We start from the raw sequence: 7,508 nt of genomic DNA, 5'->3' as shown, positions 1-7,508 counted from the left end.
CCTCCCAGGCCCATGTGGGGGCCTGCTGCAGGGCAGCGGGTGGCTGTCATGGGGCCTGTGGGGCTAGGGATGTGGGCCAGGCAGCAGCAGGCAACAATGAAACTACCAGGCCTAGGATGGTGTCCAGGGTCCAGCGGTCATCATTCATGGCCAGCACATTCTGGCTCAGAATGGTATTTTGGCCCCACAGGACCTGGAGCCACTCCAGCTCCAGGCCCAGGAACTCAGCTTGGAATGCCTCCTCCTTTATCCACCACCTGTCTTGGTGGGCCAGGTCCTCCTCCCACTACTTCTACTCCTGGGCCAGGTCCTCTTCCTGCCAGGCCCGTGCAGTCTCCTCCTGCTCCTCTGTTACCAGCTCCTGGAAGAGGAGGGTCCTGTCCATGGTGCATCTCTGGTGCTGCTGGCACATCCAGAGGGCACCAGCAGTGGGTGGTGGCATCCCTGAGATGACATCCCAGTTGGATCCTGCAGCCTCTCCCCCATGTCCAGATGCTGGGACTGCAGAGCCATGAGACACAAGCCTTTTGTAAGGGTTTGCAACATTTCAGAGTTAAGATGATCTGCACCAGGGGCTGTGTGCTGCCCAGCCTCAGATTGGGGGTCAGCTGTGCACAGGTTCCCAGAAAGCACAGTAAGTCGGGTCAGGCATGCCCAGGCCCAGGCAGCCACTGGCTGAGCCCCCCATCCCCATATATTCCCCTGGGGTTGGTGGGCTGCTGGGTGATGTCCACAGGCAGCTTGCCTCCCCTGCACTGTCCCCAGGGTGGAACAGGCTAGGCTCTTGGCAGCACCTGCTGCTACAGATCCAGACTCCACTCCCCACCTCTGCAGGCCACCCACTCTGCTGTGCTGCTGGACATGGTGTCCAGGCTTGGGGGTGTGGGGCTCCCATACAATTGGGAGGAGGAGCTGCCTGTGCCCCTTCCCTCCCCCACTGGGGGGTCTCTCTGGAGAGGCACCCTGAGGCCAACCCCCCTGTGCCATTGCTGCACCATGAGCCCTGGGCAGTGCACAATGAGCAGTTTGTACAGGCTGCGGGGTGCCCAACTCACTACATCCTGCTGCTGCTGATCCTGGATGTACCTGTGCTCCTGGTATGGGACCGTGAGCTACAATGATGCAGGAGGAAAGTCCGAACTGCCCCACAAACTCCACCACTGTCTGGAGGGCTACCTGTGTCAGTGTTATACATCCCTGCCCCTCCTGCTGCAGAGGACATCACTGCTGACATCAATGCATTCCTCAGGGTATGAGAGGCCCATGGCCACCCAGCTGTTGGGGCACAGGCTGCTCAATAAAGTTTTGTAGCGTGTCCCACCTGTTTATTGTCTGAGGGGGAACCTGGGGCTACGGGAGTGCAGGCAGGCTAGGCAGGGAGGGAGGGCAGGGGCAGGGGCTGAGGCAGGGAGGACTTTTATAGCCCTGGAGCCAAAAAGACTTCCAGCCAGAAGCCCTGGGGCTGGGCAGACCTGGCAGCAAATCTGCTGCTGGGTCATGGCTACACATGCATTACTGTGAAGTTACTATTTGCGATTAAATTTGCCACATACATTCACAAATTTAATCGCAATTAAGGGTTTTTACTGTGCAGTAAATTAGGCAACTTTGCAGTAATGCGTCTCATGTAGACATGCCCTGAATTCCTTAACCCGCAGTTAGCCCATCAGTGTAAATATCCTGCATTTAATGGGATTAGATTTCAAAAGATAAAATATATTCCTTTGCTGTTTTTAAATATAACAAAAAGTAGTAAAGTAAATATGTTCATTTCCTATTTTTTAAATAGGATTTTAACGTATTATGTATTTTAAATCTGGCTCAGTTAAATTAAAGGTATTTACATTGATGCACTGATTTATATTTATATCATCTGGACTCGGATAAAAATACAGGACTGGTGAATCTAGGATTGCAGATTTGTTGTTTGAAGATTTCTTATCATTCCAAGTTCTGACACTTCTACTCAGAGCCTTAGCAGCAGCATCTTCTGGCTAAAATAGCATGCCCATATATTAAGAATTTGGATGGGTGGCATTGCTGACAAGCACAGTGGGGTAGCTGGATGTTCTGTTAGAATCTACAAAAACAAATAGCCGGGCCTGAGCTTGGAACCCTGGCCAGGTTCCTTTGGCGCAGGCTATTTAGTTTACATTGGGGTCTGGACTCAATGATCCTCCAGGGTCCCTTCCAGCCTGAATGTCTATGAAATCTATTATTTGGAGGCAGGCAGGGTATGGGAGGTATTCAGAATGACCTGAACAGGTTCAAACAGTAAGTTTTGTAGTCTGTTCCTTATTTGGAAATGGACAGGGGACAAAGAATTTAAAAACAGGATGGTCTGATATAAAACAGGACCAATGGCCGCCCTAGCCAGAAGCCGGGCCTCTCATTTGGGGCCTCACTTCAAATTGCAAAGTGGGAATGTTTGTATGGCAGGAGAGGGAGCCCACTGATGGGTTGGTGCCTCAAGGCTCTCCTCCTAATGTGACTGCTTTCAGAAGCTGTGCAATGGAATCAGTACTGCACAAGCTGGGCCAAAAACATGAGAGGAAACTGACATTTTTATTATAGACAGTATAGGCATATGGGCCTGGGACAGAAAGGTTGGAGAGCAAAGGCAGGCACATTATGACCTATGAGCAGATTTCAAAAAAGGTACAGCAAAACAGGTAGCAATGCTGGCAAATGTCCAGAGAGGGGGGCAATGGAGATGCTTTCAAAAGTTTTAATGGATGTTATATGTGATGACAGATACAAGGATATGCAGTTAATTATGAAACCTTTTATGGCCCCCAATCACTGTGGTAATCAAGCTCTTTACAAGCACTAAGTAGTTGTATTGGCATAGTCCCTTTGTAAGGAAGGAAAGTGTTGTTATCTCCATTAGAGAGATGGGGAACTGACACACAAAAGAGATTAAGTTAGGCCTCATCTAATTACACAGGGGATTTTGCTTTTGGAACTGGAATATCTGAGCAAAATCATTTTATAAGTGGTGCTGGAGTGTTGTTGCACCTGTGGTGGTCCAGGGAATGCTGAGAGGCAAGACTTTTTTATGTGATATATTTTATTAAACCAACTGTACAGTTGGGAAAACTGTTGGACAGCCTTTGGCCAGTCAGGCCTGAAGAATGGCACCTGAAGAAAAATAATAGAAACAACATCTTGCTTCTCATAAATTTATGACCTATAACAACATTCGTAGCTATGCTTTAACAAAAAGGTGCTCACATAACATTGTCCATAGAGAAGGACTGAAAATAGCAGCAGCCTTAAAAATGAGATAGAAAGCACATGTTATAACCCATCCAGGGCAAAGGAAGTAAATTCAAAGGACCACAGTACAGAGGGTTGATTTTCAGCAGTGATACCAAAGGGAATTCACATTCATTTGACTTGAGAAGTACTCTGATATAGGACTGATACACCTTTAATTCTGTGACTGATGCTTATATGCTGAGTGGATCCTTGTATTGGAATCAAGGGAGAGAGGAGACACATTTAGTGCTTCCCATGGTACTGAAGGAATACGGGTCTGAATACCTCCACCCCACGCCCTGGGAACTGAAAGAGATTGCTCTGCCTCTGAGATCAGCTTCAGCTTTGGGTCTACTAGGTGGCAGAAGGAAACATAAAAATAAGAGCCGTGATCTTATCAGTGTATTGTGTCATCCTGAAATCATTTTCATCCCAAAGAGTCTCAGAGTGCTTTCCTCCCTCTGAATTCAGATGTACCAACATTACTCATTTGCATGCTGTCACTGATTCTACTTGGACTGCTTGTGTAAAGGATCACCAGTGTGAGGGAGGGTGCCCTACTGTGTATTAACTACCTCTTCACCCCCTGAGAGGAAGGTAAATAGGATATTTACAAAGGATGAAATAATTCCTATGGGTGAATCTACAGCAGCTATTATCAATACACAACAGCATTGCACTCCACTTAAGAGAAGAAAATGAATAAGAATCCAGCCAGGAGTTGAAACAATGAGTGGAGGCAGAATGTAATTTCTTGATCTGAGATTCAGAGAGGGCACAAATTCTTAGAGGAAAGTAAAGAGCTCTTTGATGACTTAGTGGTCACAATTTTTCTTGAGATCAGCAGAGGAGATTTATCCACACACTTGCCATTCAACTACTGCAAGATAAGTGACTAAATTTCCTGGGTCTGAAAATTTCAGCCTTTGAGTTTACAATACACCTGAAGAAGGAAATCTTCAGCATCACAGCACCCAGTTGTGCACTCATTTAGTGGGAAGAATACTATTGACTCAGCCACTACACCCTTTCCCACATGCACTTCAGCACTATTCCATTAAAGTACTCAGTGAGCTCCCCTCTGCTTAGCTTGCGAGACTTGAGAGGTCCTTGACTCATAGGAAGATGAGTGTAGGTAGCTGGCACTGATGGTTACCTTAGGTAGCATATAGTCAGTGCAAAGGGCAGAGACTTGGAGAAGTAAAATCTATCTATTGAAAGGTTGCAAATGCATTCCTCTCTCTCCTTCAGGCTCTTGTTCTTTTAGGGTTAATGGAATGAAGCACTGCAGTATTGTCCAATGACAGATCTTGACTGGGGCTGACAGCTGAGAGCAAGAAATCACACACACATGGAAATAGTCCTGTCATTTTCTATTGTCAGGCAGGCAGCTGGTAAACCATCCCCTTAACAGCCTGGGCATTGTTTCAGATTGGAGTGGCAGGTTGGAGGAACCAGCTCATGTTGAAATGGAAATTAATCCAGATGGCAACATTGGATGTACTCATGTTAATCAGGCAGTGCCTGTGCCATCCTGAGATATTAATGCTGGAGAAAGGAATGCACTGACAAGAGAGGCCTGTTAGTGAAAGGAAGAGGGTCCAGTACCCTACATGTTATACAAAGACTGATTTTGTACTTCCATTGTCAGCAACAGTGTGTTTCAGTTTTGTATAAGTGTCCCACTGGAGCTGGCAATAATCACTGGGAATCATCCTTGTGCCCTCCAAAACTTCTTTCACCTGTGTTAGATCTAGGAACATGGCATGGAGGAGGGATTAGTTGGACCCTCTTGTCACAGCTAAGAGTCAAAGAGATCTCATGAGGAAGGTCCTGACTTGCTAAAGAGTCACATGCTTCCTAGACAGCCTTAGTGCCCTACTGGGATAAATGAGTAGGGCACTTGGGTGGTCAGAAATGAGTGATGAGCATAATTAGTGGGTTTAATGAGGGTTAGTGAAAGAACAGCATTAAAGGAAACTGGGCGCGTCTACTGCAGAGCTGCCTAATTAGCTCTGCAGAAAAATCACAGTGTCTACAGTGAGGCCCCATTAGGCCATAATAAACTAATGAACTCTGTCATAGGTTAGTACTTGTACTATCATGTCTATCCTATGGCAGCATTCTTTAGTGTGCAGCAATGCACATGTAGACACTGATAAGACTTCAGTGTGGGGGCTCCCTGCCGAGCTATCCCCACACTGGAGCACCCTCATGCCCCAGCCAGCCCCTCTGCAGCATGCTGAGCCAGGTCAGAGCAGCCCCGGGATGGCAGACTTACCCATTGGCCCCTCTGTGGATGCTCCAACTTGGATCAACATGCTGCAGTCTCAGGCACATGTATAGATGTGGCTCCTGGGAACAATAAACTCTGGTATGAGGTGTGTCAGAATTTATTTTGTGACATTAATTTGATATGTTGATGCACCTACTGTGTACCGAAGTGAAGAGGCGTAAGGTTTATCAAGCATGCTATTATTTCCTTGGAGTAGGAACAATGTTGACATGTAGGACAGGTATAGGCAGTACCTCTTCAGTCCAGATAACCTAAATACAAATTTTGCCCTAACAGAGAGAAAGCATTTAACTTTGCCCAACAGAATTATTTTGGCATGTACATTCATTCTTTATTTCCTGGTTTCTAGAGGCTTGTGTTTTGCCAACCTTAACATGCTGTAAGGGCAAGAGAGATACCACCAGACAAACTTAACTCTATTTTAATGCAGATTTTTGTTGACGAACGTGCCTTTGTTCCTTATGTATGCATGCCCAAAACTTGATTCTGTCATGTATGAAAGGAATTTCCAGTACTTCTGAGGGCAAGGCTAATAAATTCATTCACTCTAGGGGTGGAAGACAGGTGTATAGTGCAAACAGACTAGACTGTTACCCTAGTAGGAATCCAGAACTCTTCTCAATGTGTTTCTGAATCCTCTGCATTGTTCAGAATGCCCTTTCATTGAACCTGCCAACCTCACCACCAATAAAACCTTTGAGCTCCCTTCTATACACCTTATAGCCTCTATTTTCTGCCATTTCAAGATGAGCCTCCAACACACTTGCTCACATTACACTGTTTACTTCTTTTCCCTTCCTACTATGCCAGTGTTATAACCATCTATGACACCTTTGTTCACTCCCTTCAAGGTTTTTGTAAAAATCACCCATTGCTGATAACTGAGCACCTCTGCCTGTCTCCATCAGGCTGCTGATTCTTGTTTCTTTCTGTCTCTTAGAAGCTGGATTAATCTCACAGTACTCACTGACAGAAGCTGTGCAACTCAGAATCCTGATCAGCTTCTTGAATATACACAGCTGTGGGATTGATTTAAGTAATTAACAAGAGTAATCAATGAGAGCCATGTATATCCTTTTGAGACAAGAGGGATATTCTGTACCTCTAAGACTTTTATCTCCCAAGCTCACTGTCACTGGGTATGTATGCGTCTCAGTTTCGAATTGGGGCCCCAGTACAAAGAGTTATCAAAAGGTTTCAACCACAATCTCTTATCACACAATCAGCAGAATTGCAGTTATGTTTGAAAGGATTTCTTCCCCCTGTTCCTTTCCTTTTTTTTTTTTTTTTAATTAGAGGCTTTTTTTTGATCCATGCTACATTAACCCATAAACCTCCCAGTAGCTCAAAAATGCCCACAACCAATATGGGAATGCTTACCAGTTCCTCCTTATCCTGTATGGTTTTGGTGTCACCACATGTGAAATACTGGTCTCCAGCCTTCTCCATCTTACTCTGTGTGAGAGAGTTCTTATGCTAAGCAAGGCCTAGCATTAGAAACAATGCACTAAAACTCCCAGAATGCTTCAAGGAGGTTGAGGAGTCAGTGATTGACATTCTGGTAATCACTTTCTGACCCTTAGATGAAAATGCTGAACTTCTGACCTTTGAACAATGATAAAAATAGCAGGCACGCCACTTACATTGTTAAGAATAGGAAACTGCATGGCTAAACCGCAGTGACGAAAACGACCGCATATTATGTCAGTCTTGACATTTTAACCCTGCAAAAACCAGCAAAACATATAGATGTATTTAGGTTATAGAAAATTAGCATAAGAAATATAAAGGTCATTAAAGATTAACATAAGAAGTGTAAAAATTATAATACAAAGCGTATCACCTGATATAATATAGATAAGTTAACTAAATAACCAATAGAAGTAAGAATTAGAAATGCATATGTATAAGTGTTATCATATATAACTAATAGTAAAGTTATGTTAGATGC

This window comes from Crocodylus porosus, unplaced genomic scaffold (assembly GCF_001723895.1).
Source record: "Crocodylus porosus isolate Cpor-Errol unplaced genomic scaffold, CroPor_comp1, whole genome shotgun sequence".
Classification (NCBI taxonomy): domain Eukaryota; kingdom Metazoa; phylum Chordata; order Crocodylia; family Crocodylidae; genus Crocodylus; species Crocodylus porosus.
Note: the sequence above shows the minus strand (reverse complement) of the source record.